Genomic DNA, 14,627 nt, shown 5'->3' with positions numbered 1-14,627 from the left:
ACAAACGGTGAGAAGCCTTCCTCTTTAGAAGGAAAGTCATGATCGAAAGAGGAAGGACAAACCAGTCACAAGCATTCCGGGATATCTATAAAGTCAGCTAAGTAAAACAAGAGATTGTCTTTACAGCAGCACTGTTTGAAGTAGAATCATAGACTTGTAAGGGTTGGAAGGGACCTCAAGGATCATCTAGTTCCAACCCACCTGCCATGGGCAGGACAGAGTACTCTGATCCATCTTTGTACCAACTGTCTCAGCAAGAAAAGAATTCCTCCAGCAGAACTAAATGGAAGAATTTCTATTATTTCTTTAATGACAACAATAAATTACACTGTTATAGTGTTTTATTCTGTCTACAAAATTACTTGAAACATCGAGAGTCTTTTCCAACCTGAATGTATCTGTGATCAGTTAATTCCAAAGCTTGTCCATCACTGCACAGCTAACTCCTACAGCAGCACAGCTGGGTTGAGTTAAAGGGATGATCTCTTAGAAGTGCTAAGTGAGAATTTTCCTGTGTTGAGCAGGAACATTTCAACACATCTACACTCCATCAGCAAGCAACAGAGCAGAAGGAAAAAAATTAAAACTCCTCTGCATTATCAAGGAAGAATCTTTTGAAATAAACTGAAGTAATTTTAAATTAGGCAAAGACAAAAGCCTGCAAACAGTTCAAAATGCACAGTGTTGGCAAATCATTGCTTTCTGTATTGCAGTTGCTTGTTTTATTGAATGAAGTATTTCAGTCAATTAAAAAGGCCTAAGAATTCTCACCCATCTCACAGACAATCACAGATGAGAAAAAGCTTCAAAGCAAATCTGGTATTTGTTCTATGTTATTCTCACATGCAGGTACACTTGCAACAGCCTTTAATGCTGTCCTCTGTAGCATTTTGGGCTCCCAGTTCAAGAGGGACAGGGATCTACACAAGAGAGTGCAACAGAGGGCTACAAAGATGATGAAGGGACTGGAGCACTGCCCTATGAGGAGAGGCTGAGAGACCTGGGTCTGGTTAGTCTGGAGAAGACTGAGAGGGGATCGCATAAATGTTTACAAATATCTGAGGGCTGGGTATCGAGAGGGAGAGAACAACCTCTTCTCAGTTTCATCCCATGATAGGAGAAGGGGCAATGGATATAAACTCCAGCACAGGAGCTTCCACTTCAACATGAGGAAGAGCTTCTTCACTGTGAGGATCCCAGAGCACTGGAAAAGGCTGCCCAGAGAGGTTGTGGAGTCTCCTTCTCTGAAGACTTTCAAGCCCCATTTGGATGAATTCCTGTGTGACTTGTGCTAGGTTCTATGGTCCTGCTCTGGCAGGGGGGTTGGTCTCAATGATCTCTGGAGGTCCCTTCCAACCCCTGACATCCTGTGATTTATTTTTGATAATGTTGGAAAGGGATACTTGGATTTTAAGTTATGACATTTTAGATTTTCAGTAAAGCATTTAACTGGCACGTTTAATCATGAAGTCATCATAAACTTGCAGATTGTTATCTGAGAATTAAACACATGAGAAGTGTTTCCTTATGCAATTGGATGACTCCTTTCTTAAAGATTTTTCATGCATTTTCTCAGTTCTCATATTGAAACCAGACAGAGCAGCTTTTACCCTCATTATCTCTAGGCCTATAGCACTCAAGGTATCATATTAACATCCAGTGAAAAATGTTAGCTTTGGTCAGACTATTATGGCTATTATACATATGGTTTATAAGACACTGAAGTGGATCTTATCAGGAAAGCAAGAACCCTGGAGGCTCAATGTTACTGGGAATGTATTTGCAAATCTTTAAGGATGCAGGGTGCAAAATCAGATCCTTAAGAATCAAAGACAGGTGTTCTCTTACCAAAAAACCAGCAGAGAGACCAAATTACTGACAGATGATATCCTTGAAAGCCACAGTAAATGAGTGGCAGCCTGCAGAGAGCACCCCTGCTACAAACATGCTGAGAGAGCTGGAGTTGCTCAGCCTGGAGAAGAGAAGGCTAATAACCTTCCAGTACCTGGAGGGGACCTACAAGAAGGATGGAGAGAGACTGTTTACAAAGGCCTGCAGTGATAGGATAAGGGGCAATGGCTTCAAACTAGACAAGAGCAGATTTAGGTTGGATGTTAGGAACAGGTTCTTTACCATGAGGGTAGTGGATGACTGGAACAGGTTGCCCGGGGAGGTGGTTGGGGCCCCATCCCTGGAGATATTCAAGGTGAGACTCAACAGGGCTCTGGGCAACCTGATCTAGTTGAGGATGCCCCTGCTGAGTGCAGAGAGGTTTAGACTAGATGATCTTTGGAGGTCCCTTCCAACCCAGCCCACTCTATGATTCTGTGATAAACAGGTTAGCCAGTTTGTGCATCAGTTAATCTTCAAAGAGAAATCTATTAATTCTTGTGATTAAATTAAGATGCTTTTCCATGGAAATAATGCTACCAAACACCTAATCTCTACACTGAACATTTCCTAAAATGCTTTTGAAAAGCTACACCTTTTGTTTGAAAAGGTCACCCTGTAAATGCAGAGCAGTGAGGCACTGAAGAGGTGCTCCTACATAACACTCAGGTGCTTTCCATAATATGATTTCTTACAAAGAAAAGTCAAATTAAACTTTAGCGGAGTTCTGCATAAACACAACACTTCTGCTATTTTGCTTTACATGAGATGCATCTGAAGAAGAAGAAAAAAACCAATTTGTCACTTAACTGCTTATTAGGTGTGAGGAAATCTGAGAAGGTCAGAACCTCAGCCACGATTATTGGCTGTTTGGGCAGGCATGTTGATGCTGCAGGCTGCATCGTGGTCCCAGGGAGAGATCAAGCCAGTTACTGAGCTCGTTTGGACATCAAAACCAATCTAGCCAGAGCAACAAAGACCTCAGCATGATCTCATTTACTCCAGCCGCCTTGGCTTCTAATAAGCGTTTGATGTTTTTTTTACAGTATTCAAAGGAGCACCACAATAATGAGATAATAATATCCCATAGCCTTTTTTCCTCCTCATGCTGACATTTTAAAGAACACACGGATGATAACACTTTATAATTACAGAACTGTTAGGCCCAGTTCTGAAGTTCTGACTTGGTTTCCGGTCATGAAAACAGGGCAGTTTCTAAGGTCTGAAGCATAACGTGTTCAATTCAGCAGCTTTAAAAATAGAAATTAAAATAAAATTTTTAAAAATATTTTTTAAAAATAAAATAAAAATAAAATAAAATAAAACAAAACAAAACTAAAATAAAATATGCTGAACACGAAACAATAAAAGGTTGTGCTGCAAAAGCTGGCACAAAAGTTGGTGTCTCTCTCCAGGAACACAGTCTCACAGTACACCAGAGGTTGGAAGGGACCTCAAGAGAATATCCAGTCCAAGCCCCCTGCCAAAGCAGGATCACTTAGGGTAGTCTGCACAGGAATGCATCCAGGTGGGTTTTGAGTGTCTCTGGAGTAGAATACTCCACAACTTCCCTGGGCAGCCTGTTCCAGGGCAGTGCCAATTGCTCCCCAGCCCGTTTCTGCCCAGCTGAGGTTCTTGATGGATAGATACATGACCTCAACGAGGCAGTCCTGGCCTCACACTGTCATTGTCATGAACTGACTAAGAGGAAGTCCCTGATGGAGAACTCTGGTTCCTGCTCTATGTCAGTCTCAGATGTACCTCACAGAAAATGTTTTGTTTGGAGAAGACCTCCAAGATCATTGACTGCAACCATCAACCTGACATCACCATATCCATTGAACCACGTCCAAAAGTGCCACGTCTACATGTTGAACATCTCCATGGATGGTGACTCCACTGCCTTCCTGGGCAACCTATGATGATGCCTGACCACACATTCAGTAAAGAAACTTTTCCTAACATTCAAACTAAACCTCTGCTGGTTCAACTTGAGGCCTTCCAGTACTTGAAGGGGGTTACAGGAAGGATGAAGAGAGACTGTTTACAAAGTCCTGCAGGGACAGGATGAAGGGCAATGGCATCAAACTAGAGCAGAGCAGATTGAGATTGGATGTTAGGAATAAGTTCTTTACTATGAGGGTAGTGAGACACTGGAGCAGGTTGCCCAGGGAGGTGGTTGAGGCTCCTTCCCTGGAGATATACAAGGTGAGCCTGAACGAGGCCCTGGGCAACCTGATCTAGTTGGGGATGTCCCTGCTGACTGCAGGGAGGTTGGACTGGATGACCTTTAGAGGTCCCTTTCTGCCCAGACCATTCTAAGATTCTCTGGAAAACTTTTTATTTATCATACAATATTCAAACTATAACATCACCTGACTCCTGTGCCAAAACGTAAAAATCCTTTTTAAAAAAAAAAAAGTGATGTAAATTGCTAGTTCTTAGTCTTGATACATCTGATGCATCTCTGTAGCAGCCCCTTTTCCATTAAGAGAGGATCTTAAAGAGACAACATAAGTGGTACCTAGATGAGAAAAGCTCACTACACAGTCCAAAAGAAATTGCTGATTTGGGAACTTAATTCACCACACACTGGAAGGACAATAGAAAGATTATTGATGCCACTAAATCAAATCCTGTGTTAATGATCTGCATGAGCCCAAGGTGAGTGTCAAGCCTATCTTTTCTGCAAATTTGAAGTTTCCTTATATCTAGATCCATCTTTACAGAAAGTGAGGCATCCACTCCATTACTAAGCTGCTGTAAGATGCTTACAGTTAATGTCTTTGGCAAGCAAAATGATTTGCAAAAGAAAAAAAAAGGACATGAAAACCAAGAGAAGACATGGAACAGAGAGATTCATTCATAGATTGTTTTTATGATAACTTTTTCACATTAATTTTCTACTTAATCAGTGGAAGCATGTGGAAAGGGAATTCGGGGTGCTGATGGACCAGAAGCTGGACATGAGCAGACAGTGTAAGCTTGCAGCACAGAAGGCAAATCACAGCCTGGGCTGCATCAAAAGCAGCATTGCCAGCAGAGCCAGAGAGGTGATTCTGCCACTTTGCTCTTGTGAGACCTCACCTGCAGTGTGCAGATCTGGAACTCTCAACAGAGGAAGGACATGGACCTGATGAAGCAGGTCCAGAGGAGGGCCACAAGAATGCTCAGGGGGTTGGAGCACCTCTGCTATGAGGACAGGCTGAGGGAGCTGGGGGTGTTCAGCCTGGAGAAGAGGAGGCTCCAGGGAGACCTGAGAGATGCCTTCCAGTACTGGAAAGGGTACTGCAAGAAGGATGGAGAGAGACTGTTTGCAAAGGCCTGCAGGGACAGGAGGAGGGACAATGGCTTCAAACTAGAGCAGAGCAGATTGTTAAGATGGAACCTCCTGTGCTGTAGTTTACATCCATTGCCCCTTGTCCTATCACAGGGCACAAGTTAGCAAAGCCTGTCTTTTCCTCCCTGACCCCCAGTCCTCAGTTATAAACATTTACTAAATTCCCCTCTCAGTCTTTTCTTCTCCAGACTAAACAGCCCCAGGTCTCTCAGCCTCTCCTCATCAGGCAGTGCTCCAGTCCCTCAATTGCCCTCCACTGGACTCTCTTGAGTAGATCCCTGTCCCTCTTGAACTGGGGAACACAGAACTGGACATAATATTCCAGGTGTTTTGCAGATAAGTATGTAAATTAGTTCCTTTCCTCATGGACAAATCTGATTGTGTCCCTTGTAGATACAGATCTTTACCCCTTTGCTCAGTATTCACTCCAAAAAGGCAACAATTGACAAGCATCTCCTTTTCCACTACCGTTGTACAGTTTTTTTGTGTTTATATGATCTATGCAGTGATGCATGTGGTAGGTTTGGGGCTCAGGTACCTTTAAGAAGACCACAAAGACATAGTCCTCCAAAAAGAAAGTCACAGGAGGACAGACCTGGTCATCCCTGGATACTGTAACCTGTTAGTCTATTGTGATTTCTGGTATCACACTCTTTAAGGCAGTGCCTAGCTGATATCACTCTCCTCTCCTCCTCGAGGAGAGTTTGTGCCTCCTTATCTCACAGTTTGTGTGAGGGAGATGGCATTTGGCTGGCAGGGGAATTTTGAGATGTGTCACAAGGCCTGAGAGGCCTGAGGTAGGGAGTGCAGCTTTGGTCTGGTAGGAATTACCCCCCAAAAAAACCTGCCAGACCAGCTCAGTGGAAGCAAATGAAGCTGTATTGGCAAGCAAACTAAAACATAGAAATAGGGAATGCAATGAATAGGTACAAAATATACAATATTTACATCTATTTACAATTTATAAACAACACAAGAAACCCCTGGACAAAACCAGGGGTTTACTAATAGCTTCCCCCTTCCTGCTCCCTTCCTGTCCCAACCCAAAGAGAGAGAAAAGAGCAGAGTGTAGCTTGTTAGTACTTAGCCACATCAAAGAAACGTAGCCAAGCTCAGCAACAGCTAAGTAAAAGCCACCAGCTGCTATCTGCTCAAGTAAAGAAACCCAAAAGAGCAAGATTTGGTTACACACCTAACCTTATGTTAGTTGTCAGAGCAATGGGATTATTTAGACCTCGTAATTCTTTTTCTTTTGCATCCAATGGCAATTTATTTACATTCTACCACTTTTCTATTCAATCTGTGGAAAATTTTCTTAGGCACAGCCTAAAACTGCCACAGTCTGCTCTCAGGCTTGCTGAGGCTGGTAGGAGTGGAGGATTCTGGAACATTTTGGCCTGGTAGACTCAGCCTAATTTGTGAATGTAGTCATTCTACACCTAAATGCTTTTTTGTATATATACACTTGTAAATAGAATTTCCATTTAAACTTCCAATCAACATGCAGCATATTTGTTTCGTTTTCTTTTTCATTTTTACTCCTCAAAAAAAAAGAGTAGACTATCTTTCTGTCCTCTGGTCCTGAGGGCTCTAAACCAGGACAATGCAAAACACTTGTTTTTGATGTCACCTTGGAATTCAGGATAAGCTTAACCCAATGTATTTTATCAGAATGTTTCCAAATGTCTAGTTATTAATACTCTTCATATGCATCTATTTGACTCTGTGAAGTGAAATCACATCTTCCCAGAATCCATCCAGGCTGTTTGCCAGGGACTGTGTGTATGTCAAGGGCAGCACGTCTCAGAAGTACATTCGGTAGCAAAGTGCCCTCAGAAAGAAACGTTTAGATTCTAAGTGAACTGAAGTTTCCCTGAAGACAAAAATCTGCCTGCAAGCTTAGCCCACCAATCACCTGTATTATGTCAAATAAAAAAGAGGAAAATGTTTTGTTTGGGTTTTTTTGTTAATTCGTATGGATTTTCATGCAACTTACAGTGTTTTTTGTCACACAAAGCCAAAGTGACGCAATTCAGCAACACCTAGGTCATAAACCAAGAGAAACAACCAGTGATCACCTAAACGGCTTTGAAATCACCTGACTGGACAGAAAGCTATTTTCTAGTCTTGGACATTGCCATCCGTCAGGAATTTCAATTTAGCTAAGAATTGTCTAGTAATATTCATATTGTATTTGTGACATTCCCCAAAGAAATGGATATATCCTTCCTTTTTTTCTCTTTATAAGCAGAAGCACACAGAATTGAAGAACGTGAAGACAGAAAATATCAGCCAGTTTATACAATTATGCCTGTCTCAGTCATGTTAGATTGATTGTTCCTTGGTGTGCTGGTCCAGTGAGGTTTTTAAAACTCAGACAACATGTTTTGCAGTTGAAATTCTAAGGCCTGCTCTCAGGTACCCACTTATCACATAACAGAATCACAGAATTGTTGGGGTTCGAAGGGACCTCAAGGATCATCTACTTCCAACCCCCTTGCTATGGCCAGGGACATGCCCAGAGCCACATCCAGCCTGACCATAAAACTCTCCTGGGATGAGGCTTCTACCACCTCCCTGGGCAACCTGCTCCAGTGTCTCACCACCCTCCTGGGGAAGAACTTCTTCCTAACATCCAGTCTGAATCTCCCCATTTCTAGTTTTGCTCCATTCCCTGAAATGGGAATCACTACCTGATACCCTAAAAAGTCCCTCCCCAGCTTTCTTGTAGCCCCCTTCGGATACTGGAAGGCCACAATAAGGTCTCCTGAGAGCCTTCTCTTCAAACTGAACAGCCCCAACTCTCTCAGCCTGTCTTCATAGGACAGGTGCCCCAGCCCTCTGATTATCCTCATGGCTCTTCTCTTGAGCCACACTCAGGGGACATTATCCATCTTAAGCAGCATAGTATTTCATAACTTCAAGCTTAGAGTAGTTGTTTCTAACAAGCATCTCATATCTCCAGTATAGGAAAAATATTTTGACACTGTGTTGTACTAATGTTGCAGCACCATGAATCTTCAATTCTTTTTAACACAAACCAACTGGCCTTGGCCAAAAATCTGGCATTAACTACCTTAAAAAGATAATAAAAAGTCACTGGTGTTCTCATTGAAAGTATTTTCTTGGAAACAATCCATAGCTTTCCACTCCTTTAGAACTTGCATAATTGTAGCTATTCCCCTGTGAAATTATTTGATGAATTTTATTGTCATTCCTCAGAGCCTCTTGAGACCTTCCTTCACGTCTCAGGCAGTCATTTGCGAAGGCTAGTGTGATAATCAAGGGCCATGTTCTTTCAGTCAGATCTGCTGAAAGGCTGCTAGCTCACACAGGTTTTATAAACTGACTGACCATAGTGGATTAAATGCTTGTATGCAAACCTCACACATGTATGATAATGGATAACGAGGATTATGAGATAATAAACAATGAGCAAACTGAAACCAGAAGCAATGGCACGTTACAGTCGTAATGCAGTGACAGAAACTGATATCTAAACATTTAATATCTGCTCTCACTTGCAGTAATTTTTTCCTACTAAGGTGGAGGATTTGGATTGTTTCATTTATGTGTTTTATTTCCTTTGATAATAACAGCATGCTGCTGAAACTATTAACATATTATTCTAGAAGAAAAAAAAACAAACCTACAATGCTGACACTCTATTATATTTTCTGTCTTCCTGTTTCTTCCCAAGAAGAAAACCTTAGGGCCAGTTTCAGAAGTTTCTGGGCTCCTCAGTTCAAGAGGGAAAGGGATCTACTTGAGAGTCCAATGGAGGGCTACACTGATGAAGGGACTGGAGCACACTGCCTTATGAGGAAAGGCTGAGAGACCTGGGACTGGTTAATCTGGAGAAGAGAAGACTGAGAAGGGATCTAATCAATATCTATAAATATCTGAGGGCTGGGTGTCAGGAAGGAAGGGACAGCCTCTGCTCACTTGTGCCCTGTGATAGGACAACGGGCAATGGATGTGAACTGCAGCACAGAAGTTCCACCAAAATATGAGAGGTTGAGGAGTCTCCTTCTCTGGAGATTTTCAAGCACTGTTTGGATGTGTTCCTCTGCGACCTGTGTTAGATTCTACGGTCCTGTTCTGACAGGGGTTTGGACTCCAAGATCTCCAGAGGTCCCTTCCAACCCCTAACATCCTGTGATCCTGTGAACAACTCCCACTGACTTCAGCTATGATTCTGCTTTGAACACTACTGCAAACCAGGCCTGCAGCATGATGATTCTTGCTCCTGAAGAAACATATGCAGAGATTTCCTATTTTGACAGGAAAATCTCTGATTTTACAGTGTCAGCTCAAAGATTCACATGTGAAAACTGTTTACTGTAGTATTTTCTGTATCTGAAAGATAAGACCATCCGTGCTGCCCAGATTTGAATCTATCCCTTCAAGGAGTTTATGAGTTCCATGTTAGAGGTGGAGATAATTATGGTGGGTTTAGAGATAAAACACTAAATAGAAAAAATGAGCCATAAACGCTTCATAGCACTGATGCAATTAAAAACCCCTCCTAGTCAGCTGCAATAATATAAATAATTGCACTCGGCTTCTGGGGTTTGGAAAATGCTCGTCAGAACATTTTCCCTTTTGTTCTTTGAAGCATACTCACTCACTTAACCTATTAATTTTCTGCCTCTTTCCAGAAAGCCGTTAAATATCAGATGTAACTTTCAATTGCCTCATTGCAATGCATGGCAGTATTTAGAGGACAGCTGAAGAGGTATTCTGAGTTAGGGAGCGAGGGCACAGATGTGTGTGGGGGGTGGAAATAAGAGAAGACAGCCATGTTCTATGTAAATTGAATCCACCTGTTGGTGTCTTAGAGAAATAATTAAACCAAACAATGGAAAGAAAAAGGTATCTCTAGGGAAATGCTCATCTCCTGGAAAGCTGTTTGAGCATAAAGGACTGCTCTTTCTTCCCCTGCTCTTTCTGTCCTGAGACTCTAGCTGCTTATTAAACTAATAGAGCCATAAACCAGAGTGATTGTTTTTGAACAGGTTGTGTGTGTATAAAGCTGTGAACTGCAGAGCCCAGGCTGCCATCCTGCCACACTGAATCAGCCAGCTCCTGGAGGAGCTCAGCAGGCTCCCCTCTTCCGTATTTTTCCAAAGTGACGTGTTGCTCTAGAGAGAGAATGTCAAACTCCAGCAGCAGCAGAGGTAATTAGCCTGGGATGATCAACACAGAGTTGTAGTTTTGAAAGGCAAGATGGTGAGAAGTGCAGGGAAGAATGATCTCAATCAATATAAGGTGTTTGAAAATTTAATAGACTGGCAGCTCTTCGAAGAGTGGAGCCATTATATTAATTTCTTTTTCCATTGCTTCTGCATCCAGATTACCCAGAAGCCTGCAGTGCCTTTATTTTTGGCAGGTATTTGTTACTTTAAGAGGCTTACATTCAGCCTGGGCTGCGATTACACTCTATGGTGCTGTATCACATGTTTGCGGCGCCGCTTCTCTCTTGGCAAGCTGAGGATGATGCCATTTAGCTAGCTCCTAATAAGTAGTAAACCTCCTAAACCTTTTTATTCCCTGCTTGACAATTTACATGAAATCATCATGTAGTAGTTCTGTAACACAGTTTTAAAACCTATTCTAATGCAAATGAGGGCTATTACCTAATACCTAGACAAGTACAACTTAAATAGCACTATTCAGTTAGAGATTTGATTGCTCTGCTTAGCATCTACTTCATTGCTAAGCCTGCATACATCTTCATTTGACCTTTTTTGTGAGTTGTTTTTTTTTTTTTCCTGGACTTAAAGGGAAAATATTGCCTTTAATGATTTGAATGGATTTTATTGTCACTAATAATGTCTGTGTGGTGAGCTATTATAAAGTTTTCACTCATGTGAATCTTGCTGTGGAAGAGGCACCTTCTTTCCTTAGTGCACTATCAAATCCCACCTTTTCTTACTAACACAAATAACACAGAAAAATGTAATGACTGCAGCACACTCTTTGCTCTGGATGTTTTGCTGTTTGGTCAGTTACTTGTTTTTATGTTCAGCTGCATTTTCTCCCTCACATTCAGAAGCATGACACTGGCCTCACTGGAAATATCAGTGACATTTTGAAAAACGATAAACATACAACACCAAAGACCCTGGAGAAAGCTTCTGTCTAACACAACTGACATATAGGTCCTCAGCCACTCGACATTGTTTCTTTAACAACTAAGCTTTTTGATAGAAGGTCTTGAAACTGTATAATTGCTCCTGTTAATGGATAAATTGTCCTCATTAAGAATCAGGATTTTGTGGATGAAAGCCAGCTAACCCAAAACATGAAGTCTAGGCTTATCGGCTTTGACACAGAACCATCATTACAACTCCGCTGTACAGACACCAAAACAGCTCTCCCTGCAAGGATCTCTTGCAGCAGTGCTTCCTGGAGGGTTGAATTCCACACAGAATCACAGAAACGTCCAGGTTGGAAAAGACCCCTGGGACCACCAATTCCAACCCAGAACCCTACTCTACAAGGTTCACCCCTAAACCACATCCAAACCACCTTTAAACACATCCAGGGTTGGTGACTCTACCACTTCCCTGGGCAGCACATTCCAATGCCTGACCACTCTTGATGGGAAAAAAAAAAATTCCTACTGTCCAGCCCAAACCTATCCAGTTGCAGCTTGAGACCATTCCCTCTTGTTCTATCACTAATTACCTGTGAGAAGAGACCTGCACCAGCCTTTCTACAACATCCTTTCAGGTAGTTGTAGACAGCAAGGAGGTCTCCCCTCAGCCTCCTCAGCATACCTTTAGAGCAGGAAGAGAATCAACACAGTTGTGCAGCTATTGGTTCCACATTCAAAAATTTGCTTTTTCAGTCTCCTACACATTTCCTGTACTTGCAAGTAACCTGAGATGGTGTCACCTAAGAAGTTCTGCCTGAGGATGATTAATTTGTGGAGCCATGTATCTGCACAGCTGAATAGTTTCCTGGGAGTTTTACAGTGCAATGCAGGTCAAAATTCAGCATGTGATTTTCATCTACAAACCTCTGCTGTTATTGAATCCTGATTAACTCCTTATAAGACCAAGTGGTGAACCAAACCCTTTTGCAACCCCTTTCTGGAACATTTCTGTGAAGGACATCTCATTATATTAAGCCAGCTTGGCAGAGGCATAGATAAAGCTGAGCATTTATTAAAGTGCCTCCTACGTTGCTATAGCTGTGCAAAATCTAATTAAAATGGAAGCCAATGTATATAGCCTTATAAATAAAAGGAAGTCTTGCACTAGAGAGCTGCTATCTTTGCACATAATCAGAGCCATCATCTATATAGCAGATGGCTACTTAGCCAGTTGGCTAAGGGTTACAGTACATTTACATTTGTAAAAATGGCTGAGAGTTTGTTAAAATCCTTTCAAATACCTGATTTTCCATGCTGTACTGGCCCAATAACATAACTTCAAAGACAGTTTATTGGCTAATTGAAAAGATCCAAAAGGAAATCAAATTAGCTAATTAAAAGCCTGTTGTAATAACACCTTTTTATCTGTTTCCATTTTAATATTCCTTGATTTTTTTTTTTTTAATTATCCTGAAAAAAATAATGACACTTCACTGAACATAAAGCTTAACTGCACTGCTGCTCTGGATAATCTTCCAGACATTTAGCAGCTTTTTAGCCATATGGACAATGCATATACAGTTAGAAAGCAGCTTTTATCCAGATATATAGGAATATACAGGAAAATAAAAGGGAAATATGTATCTTGGGAAGTTAAGGGCAAGCATCTGGCAGTCCAGAAAAATGCATAATTGCTTATTTGTAAACCAGGTAGAGTGGAAGTGATCTTCAAATAATAACAGTAAAATAGAACACTAAGCACAGATGCCTGAATTTGTATTCTCTGTCTCTGTAAACACACAGTGAGTACAGGAAGGTTGTGGGTAGCTCAATAATGAACTGGTTTCAGCACAGCAGTTAAAAGGGACTCTCCCTTTTGATATGCGTGGCAATTACAATGCATCCTTCCCAAAATTACCACACTGACTCATTATGGAATTAATTTTTACTGAATAAACCAGAAATCTGCTAATTCTTTTAGGAGTTACTAATTAAAATGTATTAATTTGAGATACTTAACACTCATTGCCAGGCTAATCTAATATTGGAGCTTCAGGCTTCTGATACAGCTGAAACAGAGAAAGGTTACAGACAGACAACACTACAATTTTTTAGTTAAGGTCAGCTTTGCTTCTATTCTTTTTTGCTCATTGTGACACAAAAAGGGGACACAGTCTCAAGTTGTGCCAGGGGAGGTGTAGGCTGGATATGAGGAGGAAGTTCTTCACAGAGAGAGTGATTTGCCATTGGAGCAGGTTGCCCAGGGAGGTGGTGGAAGCCTCATCCCTGGAGGTTTTTGCAGCCAGGCTGGATGTGGCTGTGAGCAACATGCTGTAGTGTGAGGTGTCCCTGCCCATGGCAGGGGGGTTGGAATTGGCTGAGCCTTGAGGTCCCTTCCAACCCTGACAATTCTGTGATTCTGATTTTTTTTTTTATTGTGGGGTTTTTGATTGTTTGTTTGTAGTTTTGTTTGTTTTGTTTTCTTTTATTTACAATTATTCATTTCAAAAGATTTTAATAGATCAAGTTAAGATTTACTCAAACTATTTTTAATGCTAAAAGCCTGCCGTAATTCCTGTCTGTAGCCAGTGAGTTACAATAACTAAGAGGCTGGTCCCTTCCCACCTTTCACAGATCAGTGATAAATAATGTGTAGTATTTCAGATTTTTGTTACAGTTGTGCCCACATGAGCAAATATCTGAGGCATTAGTGCCTCATAACTTCTTAAGAACAACTCCTTGCTGTATGAAAACAGCATTTTGTCAATGGCTCTTCCATTAAAGCAGCCTTTTGTCATGCTAAGGCCATGGTCTTTTTTTATGTAGGTCACTGTAAAACAAAAGCTTTGGCGTTTCTAAAAACCAGAGGAATAAATACATATTTTAGAGGTGATAACTTTGGATTCAAAATGTTGTTCTCCTTATAAGACACTGAGCTCTCCATAATGCAAAAATCAGCAGGAAGTTCCTGAGTGCAACCTGTTATTCCAGATGAGACCTCACTGGGAATATTGCATCCAGTTCTGGGCTCCCCAGTTCAGGAGGGATCGACTCGAGAGAGTGCAACAGAGGGCTGCAAGGATGATGAAGGGACTGGAGCACTGCCTGATGAGGAGAGGCTGAAAGCCCTGAGGCTGTTTAGTCTGGAGAAGAGAAGACTGAGAGGGGATTTAATAAATGTTTATAAATATCTGAGGGCTGGGGGGTCAAGAGGGAAGGTATAGGCTCTGCTCACTTGTGCCCTGTGATAAGACAAGGAGCAATGGATATAAACTACAGCACAGGAGGTTTCAC

The sequence above is a fragment of the Indicator indicator genome, chromosome 8 (genome assembly GCF_027791375.1).
Source record: "Indicator indicator isolate 239-I01 chromosome 8, UM_Iind_1.1, whole genome shotgun sequence".
Classification (NCBI taxonomy): Eukaryota; Metazoa; Chordata; class Aves; order Piciformes; family Indicatoridae; genus Indicator; species Indicator indicator.
Note: the sequence above shows the minus strand (reverse complement) of the source record.